The sequence below is a fragment of the Hakea prostrata genome, chromosome 4 (assembly GCF_041222555.1).
Source record: "Hakea prostrata isolate BN-2017 chromosome 4, UWA_Hpros_2, whole genome shotgun sequence".
Lineage (NCBI taxonomy): Eukaryota > Viridiplantae > Streptophyta > Magnoliopsida > Proteales > Proteaceae > Hakea > Hakea prostrata.
Window position 1 is genome coordinate 20,128,520 of NC_142603.1, and position 16,588 is coordinate 20,145,107.

Below are 16,588 nucleotides of genomic sequence, written 5' to 3' on the forward strand. Positions count from 1 at the left end.
ACTATGAAGAAATAATTAGTTTTTACTAACTCAACTAATCCCTTGAGATTTTTGTTCTATATTTATAATTTTAAATGATTTGTTTATAATTAGTTAGTTGTTGTTAGATACATTGAATGTAGACTTGATTCTTACAAATTATACATTTGCATTGCGGGAGAATGAGAATAATACGAGAATCTTTACCCAAAAATAAAGGAATAAGAAGAGAAAAGGGATTCTTCAAAGATCTATTTGCAATGATTCTGATAATGAAGAATCACATAAGTTGAGTTTTAAAAGATAACGTAAAAGAACGACACTGGAACAAGATTATGTAACTAGGAGCAAGTAAGTATCTCAAATAAAGATGTCATAAACTTTTTTCCATTGGCCAAAAGAAATATATATATATATATATATATATATATATATATATATATATATATATATATCATACTACTATAATAAAAGCATGTACTCTACCTTTTTCGCAAATCTTTTTCTGTCCTTTTCTGTCCCTATCATTATTTTAAATACCAATAATGTTGTACTATTTGTTATTTCTTTATTTATTTTTATAAGGATAATTTAGACATTTTAGTCATTAATTATTATTAATTTATCATTAATTTTAATCCCTCTCTCAATTTCTCTCTCGATTTATCTCTCGACCTCTTTCAATCTCGCTCAAAGTCCGTCACTCTCTATATCCCTCTCCTTCTCAAACTCTCTCGAACTCTCTCTCTAAATTACCGCACTCTCTAAACCCCCCGACCCTCTCAATCTCTCTCAAACCGCCGCTCTCTATATCCCTCTCCCTCTCGAACTCTCCGAATCTCCTTAAATCCCTCTCAATCTCTCCGAATCTCTCTCAATATTTCTTTCCCGTTCGTCCGATTCTCTTTCATCTAATTTCCAAATTCCCAACCGATATGCGAATTACCCGCATAGCGTTAAAGTAATAACCGAAGAGATATTCGCACCTCCGTGAATCGAAGGTAAGAGCTCCAAGTAAACCCCCGCTCAAGTTCTCTGGTATATTATTGTTAACGCATGTTCACGAAAAGCAAGCAAATGGGTGAGGTGGGTTGCCTTCTACTCTCTCTTCCTCTCAATTTTGAAATTTGAATTTGATGTTCAGTATATTCGAGGAATTTATGGGTTTCTATGTATTTGTTCTCTCATTGCGAAAGATAATCGAAACCGAACGATGGTGAGAAGCCGAACAATGGTGAGAAGAAGGAGATGGGGAAGAAAGAAGATGGATCGATAATGGCGGGAAGGTCGACAGCATATTGCAAAGGATGTGCCAAGAAAAAAAGCCAAGGGTTTTCAAGGTATTAATCCACCTCGTACCATTGTAGTGTCGCTCACAGAATTTCAACGTGAAATTCAACAATCAAAGAGTTTTTATTAGCTCTTGAATTTGTTATAGAACTCAAATTTGATTCCGATTTATTGACGATTCACAAAAAGAATTAACATATCATCTCGATCGGCATTAACAAGCAACATCCTAACATTATCACCGATACGTAACAAGGCCCTTCAAGCTTGATGAAGGCTCAAGTCGACCAAAGATGTGCCAAAAGTGACATCTCGACCACTACGGCACGGATATACCATGATAATCAAGCTCAGATATTTTATAAATCACGGCCCAATATTGGATAGCCAGATAACCACAACTATGGCCCAAATGCACGAAAGTTATGATTACCTTGTTCGTGGAATGCATTTTATACTACTATTATAAAAGTATGTACTTACCTTTTTGCAAATCTTTTTTTTTTCAAATTTATAGTTGCTTCAATTTTATCCCCACCTTTTTTTGCAAATTTTTTTTTCTTTTCAAATTTATAGTTGCTTCAATTTTTTTCCCCATATATCACTACGTGCATTTGCACGTATGTTTTTTACTAGTATATATATATATATACATATTATACTTTTTTAAGTAAAAAACCCTAAAAAAGTATATATTATATATATTGGGTGAAATTTTTTTTTTTTTTTTTTTTTTTTGGTAAAATCATCAGTAGAAACTTACAAAGTATTAGTTATTGCATGTTATCTCTCAGCTAAAGGCTATAATAGAGTTCCAAGTCTACGTCTATACATATTAACATAGAGATTAATCGTGCAAGTTTGGCTCTAGCGGCCTTGACCTGCCCTAGGCCCGCCCTGAGCCTGAATAGGGCTTGGGCTAAAGATTTTGGCCCTAAGGGCAGGTTAGGGCCAAAATATTCTAGCCCTGAACTAGGGCCAAGGACAGGCCTAGGATTACTCTCTGGCCCGTTCAACCTGTCCCGGCCCATCCCTGATTTTATACCCTGATCCATGCCCTAGATTTGGCCTTAATTTTGACCCTAATTCTAGCCCTGATTTTGACCCTGATTATGGCCCTGATATTGGCCTTGATTCTGGCCCTGATTTTGGCCCTGATTTTGGCTCTGATCTAGGCCCATGAGTTTGGTCTGATTTGAGTCTAGACCATCCACCTATATAAAGAGGAATTGATTCTAATCCACATGGATGAATACTTGACACATGTCAATTTTAAAAACATAATCATGTTTTGTAGAAAATTAATAAAAATAAGGGATAATTACTGTTGCTCCCTCGTACTTTGATTTTATTACTACTTTATCCCCTATACTTTTTAAAATTGTTAATCCAATGTAGTAAGCATCCATATGATTTTGGCTCTGATTCTTACCTTAATTTTGGCTCTAGTCTTAATGTTAATTTGACCATGATCATATATTAGATTTTTACCCTAATCTTCATATTAACATTGATATAACTATAACTCTATAAGTCTCAATTTTGACCTTCAGTTATTTTCATCATATTAGACTATAAGTTTACTTTTTATATTATTTTTAAGGTAGTTTTTATTTTTTGAACTAAGTTATTTTTAATTCCCAAAAAAATTGACTTTTTTTTTGGGACTAAGGCGAGATAATATATTATAAATAATAAAAACTAGTATATAGAGATTAATATTTAACAAATCTACACCCCATCTTCTCATCATGAATATTGACATCTTTCTTTTGCCTCTAATGTGATATTTTAGAAAAACTTATTGACGACAGTTGGCTTTGTTTGTAACTAAAATATCATTTTTTTTAACTACGAAAAAAATATCAATACTAAATTATCGTTGATTTACTTGTTAATAAGGTTTTGCATATGGATTTTTTTTCTCTCTTTTTAATAAGGATATCAATGGGAGTGGTTTTCAATTTCCATCACCAAAGCAATGTGAGAATTTTAGAGCTCAATATAGAATTACGGAATGTGAATTTATTTATGTTTAAGGTAACACTATCAAGTTATTGACTATTTAATCATTCTGTAGGAGTTTGAATCATCTTATATTTCTATGAATTTTATTTTTAGTTTATGTGTGATACTTTTATGTTTTTATTTTATGAATTTACATTTAATGTTGAGGTCCAATGATAGAACCAATTAAAGCTAGGGACAAGGCCAATCAGGACCAGGGCCAAGATAGGGTCAACGGGCCCAACCCGGCCCAATTAGGGCCAATAGGGCAGGAATGGGCTTGGCTTGGCGATGTAGGACTTAGAACTAGGGACAATAATCCTTGGCCCTGAACTAGAGTCAGGGCGGAGAATAGGCTCAAATTAGAACATATAGGACTGGCTTGGGATTGCAAAAGCCCGACCCAACTCGGCCCTATTGTAACCCTAATAGATATACCCCTATTTACAAACTTCAAAAACCGGGGTATAAAGCTAATAGGAAACGGCTTTATTGGGTTTGGCATGGGAGATAGCATGAAAAAACAGGACAATTAGTTACGACACATAGTTTTTGTAGCGGTTCATAGTACCATGTCACAAATTGGTCTTGATGGAAAACTTTTAATATTTATGATGTGAATGGTGTTATTTATGAGTTTCTGAAACGTTTGGATAGGCAAAAATACAGAATTGTGAGTAGTTTTAGTTTTATAGTAATGCTTGAAAGGATTTTTTTTTTTTTTTTTTTTGGTACAAAGGCATTTTTTATATATAGGGATAGGGATATTACATATGCCATCGGTAGGAGTTGAACCCATAACCTCTCCACTGAGAAGTAAGGTTCCTAACCATCCTACTACTCCTCCATTGGCAAGCCCCACCTGGTTCACGGATAAGAATCCTTTCAACAACCAAGTTCCACCGTTTAGTGGATTTTTGGGTTCATTTTAGTTTTCTAGTTAGAGTTAAATTTTTAATTTTAATCGTTTTAATTTTGTTTATTTTTTTTAATATTTTTAGGGTTTTTTTAAGCTATACATAAGCATCATTATTATCTTGTAAGGCATTCTTATTTTTTAATAATACTTTTCAGTTTACCTAAGTTCCTTTTTTTTTGGTAAACTGCATTTTATTCAACAGCAGAACGGTTACACGCCCAACTCCTGGGATAACAAATCCAGGAGCCAGGAAGAGCTCACAGGCCAAACACACCTAAGTTCAGATTCCTCATTCAATGCTACACGTTGCGTAACTTCAGATTCCTCATGATTATTGTAGAGTTGATTCTCCTTAAATTTGCTCCACTAAGTTTTTGTTTCTTTTGGGTGGACGCAACAGATGTTCTTCCTAGTTCTTCCTACCAAAAAAGAAAACAGATGTTCTTTAAAATAGATAGCTTTGAGGGTTGCCTCTTTAGTGTAAAATCTAGAGAACTCGAAGCTCTCTTCACTATTACAAAGTTGAACAAGCCAAGAATAGGAATCTGGCCAAGTGATTGCAACTTCCAGTGCCACTGACTTTTGGGACAAGGTATTAGAAGTTAGAACCACACGGTTGATATACCTTGGATTGTAGGGAATGGAACACCCTATGTACTTATTCACAAGGTATCCGATATAATACGCGAGATTTCTCATGGCATGGAATGACAATTATTTACATGAGTGGTTAGATTTCATTGAATCTAGGTTTTCATCATTAAATCAAAAGGGTTATGTTCTTACTCTATGTAGCATCATTTGTTGGGTGATTTGGATTAATAGAAATAACATTTTGTTCAATGGTAAATCCTTTTCTCTTCTTGACTCTATAAACTCTTGCAACAGATTGCTTTGTGATGTGAAATTGGCCAAAGGTGATGTTGTGCAGGTTTATCTTCTAATCTGAGTGATGTTCATGTGGAGTCTCCAGCCCCCGAACTAGCTTTAGCATGTTCGTTGATGCCGCTTGGGACTCCTCTTCAAAGCATGCTAGGAGAAGTTGTATTTTGTGGAGCCTTACGGGCAAATTTGTAGTTGCAAAAACTTTGTTCTACTTTGGTTTCTCCGCTCTTATCATGGAGCTTGAGGCGATTAGAGACGTCATTTTTTGTATTTTGGATCTTAGGATCACCCAGGCGGTTATTTTTTTCGACTGCTTGCAAGGAAGCCGACATATTTTGGATCTTAGGATCTGGCCAGATGCAATCGTTGGATTGGCCAAGTAACGGCATTATTCTGGATATTTTAAAGCTCTCAACTGCTTTTTCCTTTATTAGATTCAGTTTTATTAGCAAATCCTTAAATGCTCAGGCGGACTATCTTGCCAAGGGCTTTAGGGTCTTTCAGCTTAATAGGTCCTGGTGTTCATCCCACCAGCTTGCTTTGTAAACCCTTCTTTGCTTGCCTCAGGTCTTCGGCTTGAGAGCTTAATATAATATTAGCATTGTTCAAAAAAAAAAAAAAAAAAAAAAAAGAATGGTGTGTACATTGTTCGATTTCACTTGAAGTTGATCCATGTGGCTAGTTCGATGAGTTATACTTTGTTGAAGCATAGATTACTTGGTCCCTTTCTGTTTGCTCTTGCTGACATATCAAATTTTACTTCTCAACATGAATATAAGTTTGATTCGATATGTGTAAAATATTTATCAAAAAAAAATTATTTCTTTAAAATATTCAAATAAATTTAAAACTTTCAGAAACCTAATATATATAGTTAAAAAAATTAATAAAGCAAATATTCCAACATAACATCAATCTTATTAACTGGCTTTTGAATTATTGGGATATATGCTATAACCTTTTGTTTTACTTGATAGTTCCATAAGCCCGTCTAGCTCAGTTGGTAGAGCGCAAGGCTCTTAACCTTGTGGTCGTGGGTTCGAGCCCCACGGTGGGCGTTTACATTTTTTTGTCCCCCCTGTTTTTTCGATGGCACATACAAGACAAATATTTTGATTGAGCATGAGATTCTGGGTATGATCAACAAATGTCAAAGAAATGAATTATAACAATCAAACTTGACATGAGCAAAACCTATAATAGGCTAGAATGAGAATTCATAGAGAAAAGACCGACTCTTAAAGCATACAGCTTCCTTGAGAACTAGATTAAGTGGATCATTTTCTATGTATCTACCCCTCTATACTCAATCCTCCTTGATGGAAAACCTTCTCCTTTCTTCAAGCCATCTAAAAGATTGAGAGAAGGTGGCCCCCTATGACCAACTTAGCTTTTTGTTGTATGTGCTAAAAAGCCTTGCCTAGTCACATTGAAAAGGCTAGCTAGATTAGGCAAAAAGCTCAAAGGAATAAAATCATGTAGAGGGGGAGAGAATATTTATGATCTTGCATTTGTGTATGATCTCTTCCTTTTTGATCAAGCATCTCACAAGGAAGCCGACATCTTTTATAGAATCATTCAACAATAATGTTAGTGTTCATGACAGCAACTAAATACGTAGAAGATAAACAAAGCAAACTTCAGAAAAAACACATAAAATGCAACAAGAAAACAACTTCAGGATTGCTTCAGCATAAGAACTCCAACAAATGCTTGTGGATTCCACTTTTTCGAGGAAAATAAAACAAAAACACTGTCAAAATTCATTCAAAGAGTGAATCTAAGGTTACAAGGATGGAAAGCAAAGCTCCTTAGCTTAGTAGGCTGATCGAGTTGTTCTAATACGACATTGTGACACAGGCTATGCAGAGTCACTTCATGTCATGTTTTATCCTTTCAAAATCTATTTTTGGATGAAATGAAAAAAGCAAATGAAGACTATATGTCTTCCAAAAAGATTGGGTGGGCTCAATCGGAAGAGTGGCCAAGAAAGCATGGGAACTCATTACCATGAAGAATTCTATGTGATGTATAATCATGAAACAAAATTATTTCAAAGATTGCGATTTCTTACAAGCATCAGCATCTACCACCTCTTCTTGAGGATGGAAATCCCTAATCAAAGCTAGAAATAAAATTATGAATTTTCTACTAAGCTGGAAATGGTCAGAATATAGACCATTGAAAGATTTTGGATCCTAGGTGACCCCCCCCTCCCTCTTTACAACACCTTTCCCTCTTCCTACAAATGCTCCAACCTCTGGTGCTACTCTTAGTTAGAAGAGTGATACACAATTTCAAGCGAGACTTGGAGAAGTAACTAAAGATCATTTGGGATAGGTGACCTTCTGTTTCACACAGTTTGGTGAAAACCCTACTGTTCTACGAGTAGAGGCAATAGGGATCAAATGAACACTTCATTATGCTTCCTCTATGTCAATTTTTATTTGCGGCAACCCTGCTGCCTGCAGTCAATGATTACAATTTCGCCACGTACATGATAGGAGATCCAACAGTTGTAAATAAAAATGTGAGGACTTAAGTGTAAATAAATAATTTTTATTTTACATCTTTAAACTTGATGTATATCAAATTTACAAGAATAAGTCCCTAACTTGGGTTATATACTTATACGAAAAATGGATGTTCAGATTTGAAGAAACTCAATCCCATCCATGGAAACCCTCAGTAATCTTGGATGAAGGACCCAAGACCTAGCGTGGCCGAAGCAAATTTCCAGCGAAAAACACCATTTAAACAGCAACCGTGAGAAAACCCTAATTCAGATCTTCATATTCTTGCCTCCCCCGTTCGGGCTCTTGCCCGAATCGGAACCTTTATGCCTTGGTAGGCTTTTGACTCAATGGTATGGGTGAATCGCTAATTCTTGAAGAACAGGAGTCGCTGATTCTTTCGAAGAAAAGAACTTACTATTTGGGAACGGATAACTCAAAGACTTTAGTTTATAAATTCGTAAATATAAAATCCTTAAATATAAAAATATAAGGATGTATTTATAAATATACCCCAGCTAATTGATTTTAGACGGTTGGATAATTTTTCATACACAAGGCACAATCTTGACGACTACTATTGTAAATAAAAATCCCCTCTATGTAGTTCCAAAGGTTTCTAATAGAAAGTGATAATGCTAGCATCATTCACTGCATACAGACCTCACCAAAAAGTATACCTTGGAAGATTAAATCATTTTGTTAAAGATATCTCCATACTTCCGAAAAATTTTGCATTAATATTTTCCAACATTCTCATAGGGAGAGCAACTTTGGCTGCTGATCATCTTGCTTCACTAGTAGCAAATTTTTCTACTCTCTTCAACACCTCCCCATACTTACCCTCGTGGTTTCAGATTTAAAATGAAGTGGATTTGATTTTTTATTTGTATTTTTTATTTAGATTCTCATGTGCTTAACTTGGCCAACAGTGCGAATTGTCACAACGTTTTTGTTGAATACTATTTTGGATTCTTAAGCCCGTAGAATTAGCACATTATAATAGATTAGGATTGAGATAGTAATATTCTAAATAGACTTTCATCATTTATTTACGTTATCAATTTTTATAAGGGTATTTTTCATCTGGACCCCCTAAGGTTTGGTCCATGTCACTTTTAATCCAAAAAATATTTCCCTTTGCATATGGCTCCCCTGAGGTTTCTAAAAATGATTAGTTAAGGACAAGTCATAATTTTGATGACCAAAATACCCTTATGGTGCAATGGTCAAGATTGTAGCATGTATGTCATTTAGATCTAACGGTTTATAATAAAAATACAATTTATAACTACAATTTCTATCTTTTTATTTTATATTCAAGTATCTTAAGATTTCAAATTTACAAACTGATACCCCTTGATTGAAACTCAATAAAATCTCATTCCAATGAACTCCATCGCTTCGCAGGTACTCTTCCCTGAAATTCATCTGAATCTCTTTCTTCCATGTGCTCCCCAAATGGACAAGCTTAACGGTTACAACAGACACCATTTTAATTGTTAACAACCATAAACTAGGTTCCAGCCCTCATTCAACCACCATAACATGCAAATCCAGGTTATTCTTATAAGAAATGAAACCCAGATAAAGAGGAAAAACAAAATCCAAGATCAAATTTGTGGTTTCCCGCACGATGAAATAATAAAAAGTGACTAGGGTTTCCCGCCAAGCAGTTGGTTAATTATGTTAGCATTACAAGCTAGTTCAACGTCCGCAGAACTCAAAGCGTTCTTGGGACCTTCCATCAGATCTCCACCACCAATCTCGGTACCTCTGCCACCGACTTCTCTCCATTTCATCATCTTAACCACCATTACCTTCTTCCCCCAAAGATTTAGATATCAGGTAGAAAGGGATAATTTTCAGCAAAAAAAACCGAAAAGAAAGATAGTGAAACGAAACCCTAGAGAGTCCAAATATCTCACAAGGTTCAAGACTCAGATTCAATACTCGGTCAAAATTTGCCAGCGAAAACTATAAAAACAAATCGAATCCTATGGATCTTTGAAAAACCCAAAAAAGGCAGAAACATCCTATGGATCTTCGAAAAACCCCAAAAATGTAGAAAATTTCCAGCGAGGTTCAACCATACATTCAGGAGGGGAGAGTAACTCTGTATAGAAGATGGCCCCGTCTCTTTTGAAGCTCAATACAGTTGTAAATTGATCATGATGAAGCGTGCTTAGCTTATGGGATTTCTTTCAGTTTAAATCGATCGAGGGTATAAATTTGTAAATTTGAAATCTTAAGAACCTTAAATATAAAATAAAAATATTAAATTTGTAATTATAATTTGTCTTTTTAACATAAACCGTTAGATCGAAATAACATATATGCTACAATCTTGACCATTACAATATAAGGGTATTTTGGTCATCAAAATTATGATTTGTCCTTAATTAGTCATTTTTACAAACCTCAGGGGAGCCATATGCAAAGGGGAACCTTTTTTGGACTAAAAGTGACATAGACCAAACCTTAGGGGTCCAGATGAAAATTACCCTTTTTATAATAACAATGGATTTCACGTGTGTACAGAACCATTGAAAATGGATTGCTTATCTCATTATTTATTAAATTAAAAAATCTTTTTAGTCAACGTCCTTGATGTGTTTCCATTGGCTCATGTCAATTTTTTTTTTTTTTTTTTTTTTTTTGATAAGAGCTGATGTTAATGTTAGAAATCATAAAATATTTCACATTCCATGATATACTTCATCACACGAATGCTGATGTTAATGTTAGAAATCATAAAATATTTCACATTCCATGATATACTTGTCTTCTATGTAGAAGCAATAACTCTAACCAGTACAAAACGCTTTAAAGAGAAAACGTCCAAATAAATGTCCGAAGCATTCATTTCTTAATCCTATGAACTATACTAAAAGAGTGATTTTGTCACACTAATGACTTCACATATATATAATGAAATTTCTTTTAAGTACGTCCAAATATATATATCACGCCAGGTTCACCAAAAATAAAAAATAAAAAAATCTAGCTTTCGTAGCTCAGTTGGTTAGAGCACCCGTTTAGTAAGCGGGAGGTCTTGAGTTCAACTCTCAACGAAAGCATGTAAGTTTTTTCTTTTTATATGTCGGTAGAGAGTTAATACTGGTCCGAGTTCATACTGGTTTTGGAAAAAGGAAGATGTGAGATGGAGGAGATGGAAGCTCTAGGAAATTCGGAGGTGCCTAGGGAATCGGTCTTCCTGAGTTTGAAGCCTCTAGAGGTGCCTACCAATGGGGACAAATCTTATGCGGGAGTAGTGGGGAGTTCATTGTTGCCTGAGATCAATTCCCTCCTTTCTCCTATACAAGCGGGTAAGTTTCGCAAGATTACAATCCCGCAACAAGAATACCAGCTACAACGAAATCAATTCAGTTTTTCGTTGGTTGGGCGAGCTAATTTTCGCATCACTACTATGGATGAATTGCGAGAGCTAGCTAGGGGTGCTTGGAAATTGTCTCAAGGGATGATCTTACATTCATTGGGGAAAGGGTTTATCATCTTTCAGTTTCATAGTGAGGCAAATATGACCGAGGTGTGGCGTTTAGGTTTTTAGAATGTTGGAAAGCAATACATCCGTTTTCAGCGATGGAGGCCGGATTTTAATATCCACTCTTCTCAACCAGCGGGTAAGTTGGTGTGGGTTCATTTCCTTGATTTACCTCTTGAGTATTGGCATGAGAAAATGCTTCTTTCTATAGCAAAATCTGTTGGGAGACTTGTTTCTCTTGATAGACGAAATCGTCTTGGTTCTATTGGTCATTATGCTCGAATTTTGGTTGAATTGGAGGTCGATGTTGTTTGAGTGAATGAGGTTTTGAGCGCCTTGAACCAGGAACTCTTCGAGTTTTTAGTTTTCTTCAGAAGGTAATTTTTTAGGATGATATTCTGCGGTGCTCACGGTGTAATCTAGAAGGCCACTTGGGTCTTCATTGTAGGTTTGCTTCAAACGATTCTGTGGATGGTTTGCAGGTTCAGCCCTCTATCGTTCCTGCAGAAAACCTCCCAGCAGATAATCCTATTGTGGATGGGATTCCCTACGACAGTGTGAAAGTGCAGACTCCAAGCTCACTCCAACATCAGATTCATGTGGCTCTAGAGGTGGCGGGTTTGGAGGACTCTATTTCATCCAATGAGGATGCGGAAAATTCAATTTTAAATTTCAATTCAAATTTCAAATCAACAAGGTTGGTTCCCTCTGATGTGGTGATCGCGTCTAGCGAGAACTCTTCTCTTGATCTTTCTCTCTCTCTTGAAAGTGATCCTTTTAAACTTCAAAAAATTTTAGATAAGGGCAAGAGTTCGATGTTAGTTGGTAATCTTTCAAAAAACGTGGTTACCTCTGTTGGTCCCACGACTAACCAACTTCCACCTAATTCGGCCACTAAGGATATTGGCTCTTTTGAACTGTTTGAAAAGCTTCATGAGAGGCCTTGTGGGGCCCTGCTGAATTCGGTTAGAGTGGAAGACTCTTCTACGGAACAAAATTCGGTTTTTGTGGAAGACTTTTCTACACAACAAAATTCGATTAGATTGGAAGAAGCTGCATTGGACGTGAATTCTAATTTGGAGCTTCAAGTGGGGTCATGCGGGGCCCAACAGAATTTGAATAATTTTGAAGTAGCTTCTTTGGCCGTGGACTCTAGTTTTGAAATTCAAAATTCCTTAGAGGCGGCAAAGTGTTTTAATTCAATTGGTAAACTTCCTTTGGGGAGTTCACTAGTGGGACCTATAGATAAGCTTGAAAGTGGTTCGGCCACTCCATTTGAATTTCAAAAAGTGCTTGTTGCAAGTAAGAGTTCTAAGCAATTTGGAAACCCTTCTTTGGGGTGTTCATTGGTGGGACCTAAAGTTGCAAATATTATTAGATGTTCGGCCATTGAAGGAACTAGGGAGGATGATTTGGACTGTTGTTGGGCCCATCAGAATTGGGCCAGGCTGGAGAGTTCGGCCAATGATGAAACTTTGCAATTGAAAGTAGTTGTTCCACTTTCGTCTTCGTCTATATCAGTGCGGGCTGAAGGTTCTTCTCGTCGGAAACCTGGTCGTCCGAAGAAGGCTCACGCAGTGAAGAAAGTAGTAACAAGTAAAAAGGGTTCTATGGCAGAGGAATTCAAGAAGGTAGATGCAGCTTTAGAGAAAGTATCCACAGTGCATCAGAGCCTCCCATTGGGAGAGGATAGTGATGCTTTGTAACTATTGTTATGAAGCTTTTCTTAAAGATCTTGATTTGGATGCATCTAGACGTCCTTCATTTCGTTTCTGATGGTTTAGTTGTTGTCAATTATGAGTAGGAACCAGTGAGGAATGGTGTATTGGGGGCAACTGTTGTTGCGGGTGAGCAAGGTAGGTACTAATTGTTGTATCTCTTTTCTTTTTCTTCTTTTCGTTATAAAATGAACCTTTTAGCGAAAAAAAAACATGCTGAAGCATTCTGCCCAAGTATCTTCATGGCCCATGGTTTATAATAAGGACAACTTGGATTGAGGCTTCTCAAAACCCAATCAATCCTAAATGTTTTTAACTAAGTTCAATTCTCACCCTAACTTTGATTCAAGGCCTAAAATTTATGTCATCGCCCTGAATCCTAATGAGTCGAGTCAAGCCCAATTCTATCCTAATTGTCCCTCATTAAATTGAGTTGAGACAAGTTGGTTCTATCCATGTTATTGTCCTTGTTTGGCCCTATTCTTCACCCTGACCTTAACTTTTTAATATTAAAAAAATCAATTATTTGAATTTAAATAAAATACAAATGTAGATAACATAAATCCTAAAACAAAGTAATATGTTGGCAACGTTTCTTTTCTCGATCTCTTTGTAAGTTGATTTCATAGTTGTTTGGAATTAGAGTTGACAAATCAAAGACAAGACAAGCACTAATTCATGATCATTGTTGGTCAAAATTTAGGGCTTGAATATTTTTGCCGTAATCCACCTTTAGGACTAAAATCTTGAGCCCAAGTTCATTTAGGCTCAAAGTGAGTCAAAGTCAGTCAAGGACACTAGAGCCAAACTTGCATCGTTAGCGTGTCCATATTGCATCAATGGAATCATATTGGAATCCAATGAAAAATATCCAACTTTCATCAAAAGTAATACATAAAGAGCATCAAATGCCTCATGTGAGCATGGTTTAAAGTATCGATCAAGTATCAAGGATTATATCAGTCAAGTGATTCTAAGAGATGTATATCATCTTGTACCAAGTATTATATCATACTGATTAATATGGTTTGGTGCAATTTGATACATGCCCTTCATATGAGAGAGGAGAGATGCGTCAATATATATCATATAAATTGTATTCAATATGGATATGTATAAGCTAATATCGAATTGTACGATATACTTTAAACAAAGCATATGAGTAGCCCAAGAATGTGAGAAGTTGAACTTAGGACTTCACAATTTCAACAAGTCGACTCCTCATATTTTTATTTGTTGCAATGGCTATAGCCAGCTTCGAGCTATTAGGATCTTGCCATGTGCACAAAGCACGGGGTTGCATATGTAATAATGTAAATATGAGATTTTGTTTTTACATTCAAAGATTTAATAGTTTTAAATTTACAAAATGAAGTCCCTAACTCTACCTAACTCAGTTTTCCCAATTTCCCAAACCCTAAATGTGAAGTCTTCCAAGACTGTACTCCTCACATGCATACTTGCATTATGTATCCATTTTAATTTGTAATTTTTATTATTGTTGGCTCAATCTAGTGAACAAGATACAACAAGTCTAGATGATCGATTAAAATTACAAAACCTTAAATTAATCAAGAGGATACTCAACCCATTGATTGTTCATCTCTTGCAAGCAATGATCGTCGGGCTCGCGCAAAATCGGAACGGTAGGAACAACAACAATGAAATAGTAAACCTCCTTCCAGTCTATCACATTCTTGGTGTGTTGTGTATGTAATAACCCAATGGATTAACCTTGTCCCTCCTCACCTTGCATTTCCCTTCCAAAGGCAAATCAAAGAACTTAAAAGATTGCTTTGTTATTGAAGTTCTTCACTTACCATTCATGGTACAGGTTGTATATATATATATAGCAGAGTTCTCACTCCATGGGAGATTTTACGATAGTTACATGAGATTGGGTTTAGTGTTGGAATAGGTAAGTGTTACAAGGTAGATTAGATAAAGTGTAGAACTGATCAAGAGAGACTTGGGTCAGGTGAAACTCAAAAAGACTAGGTAAGGTGGGACTTAAAGACCCAATTCTTCACGTTTCACTGAGTTGGTTAATAGAATTTCTTCGCCACTCTCTAAAGCATCATTTGCTGATAAGAAGAAACGTCATGGTTGATAACATGGAAGAACCCCCAAGCCTTGCAGGCACTTCGTATCTCCTCCACCAAACCTGATAGAACCTATGAATTATCAATAGAGAGAGAAATCCCCCAAAGAGTGGGAGCCAGGGCTGCAACAGGGCCGGCTATGCTGGGCTTTTGCAATCCCAAGCCCAACCGTATATATTCTAATCTAAGCTCATTCTCGCCCGACCCTAATTCAGAGCCAATGATTATTGTCCCTGACCCTAAGGCCTACAAATCCAAGCCAAGCTCATTCCCTCCCTAATTGGCATTGTCACTGGCCCTAATTGGCCATATATTTGGCCCTGTCTCTAACCCTGGCCCTAGTCCAAATTGACCCTATACTTGGCCTTGGCACTGACTGACCATATCCTTGTCCATGTTCCTAATTCATTGAGATTAAGTATCAGAGACAAAATTAGGGTTAGGATTAGGCTAAAATCATAGCTAAAACCAAGGCCAAGGTTAGGGCAAAAAGTCAAGAATGGGTCGGGCTCAGGCCAAAGAGTAATTCCAAACCCGCCCTTGGCCCTAATCAGGACCAGAATATTTTGACCCTAACCCACCTTTAAGGCCAAATCTTAAGCCCTAAGCTCGAATAGCCCAAGCCCTATTTGAGCTTAGGGCTTGTCAAGGTCATCAGGACCAAACTTGCACCCCTAGTGGGAGCTCAAGAGGGACAAATCGATCAGTGGAACCCCTCCAGCCTCCAACCCAATGGTGAACTTAGATTCAGGGGAGAGTGAGAAGCTGAACTGACATTCAGAGAAATTGAGTTGCAAAAGACTTATTCACACCTAAGATTTGAGAAATTGGGGGATTGAGTCGGGTAAAGTCATGGACTTCATTTTGTAAATTTAGAAAATTTTAAAACCTTTGAATGTAAAAATAAATCTCATATTTACATATGTGCTCCGACATTTTCCCTCACACAATCGTTAGATTTATTTTTGTGCACATGTGAGATTCCTAACAGCTACAGCAAACAAACATTCACCATCCTTTAAGGTTCAACATTAAACATTCACCATCCTCTAGGGTTCAACATTGTTAGGGTAAGGCACGAATAATTCTACCTCCTCTTCTTCTTCTTCTTCTTCTTTTTTAGGTAGGGCTTCTGGCGTCGTGATTCTCCCGGCAATTACTACCATAAACATAAAGTAGGTGATTGACTTTTCTATGCTCCATGCTTCGTACAACCACAGAAAGGATTGGCCCCTCCTCTTTTCCTCAATGGTTCTACTCTCTCTCCATCTTACTTTTATGGACAGAAATAATGCATTTCACTTTTGAAAGCTAAAGAATCCAATGCTTCGTTTGCATTTTGATGCATGGTGCCATGCTTTTCTCTTTCTGGCAAATCATACCAACAAAACAAAACACATACCGTTTTTTATGTTGTATATAGGAAACTTTTCTTCAACGATAATTTGAGGTAGAAATGCAGACTTTTTTTTTTAATTAAAAAGAAACATTTTGACCCTCCAAGTGAATATATGTCACAAAGTAAGTGGATGTACTCTTGGTATAGTGGTGGTCAGTCATTTTTATAGAAATACTAAGATTTTTTTTCTCTTTTTTGCATAAAAATAAAAGCAATAAGACTTGAGGTCTCATGTATGAATCTTCATCCCTCCACACTTTCAACTCCCTCC

At 36.4% G+C, this 16,588-nt stretch overlaps 2 non-coding genes across 2 annotated transcripts; both read left to right on the forward strand.

The window, feature by feature from the left end:
* Window positions 1-6,065: 6,065 nt before the first annotated feature.
* TRNAK-CUU (transfer RNA lysine (anticodon CUU)) lies at window positions 6,066-6,138 on the forward strand. The gene has a single exon. It is a non-coding gene; the product is annotated as a tRNA-Lys (tRNA).
* Window positions 6,139-10,599: 4,461 nt separating this feature from the next.
* TRNAT-AGU (transfer RNA threonine (anticodon AGU)) lies at window positions 10,600-10,673 on the forward strand. Its single transcript has one exon. It is a non-coding gene; the product is annotated as a tRNA-Thr (tRNA).
* The last annotated feature ends 5,915 nt before the right edge of the window (window positions 10,674-16,588 follow it).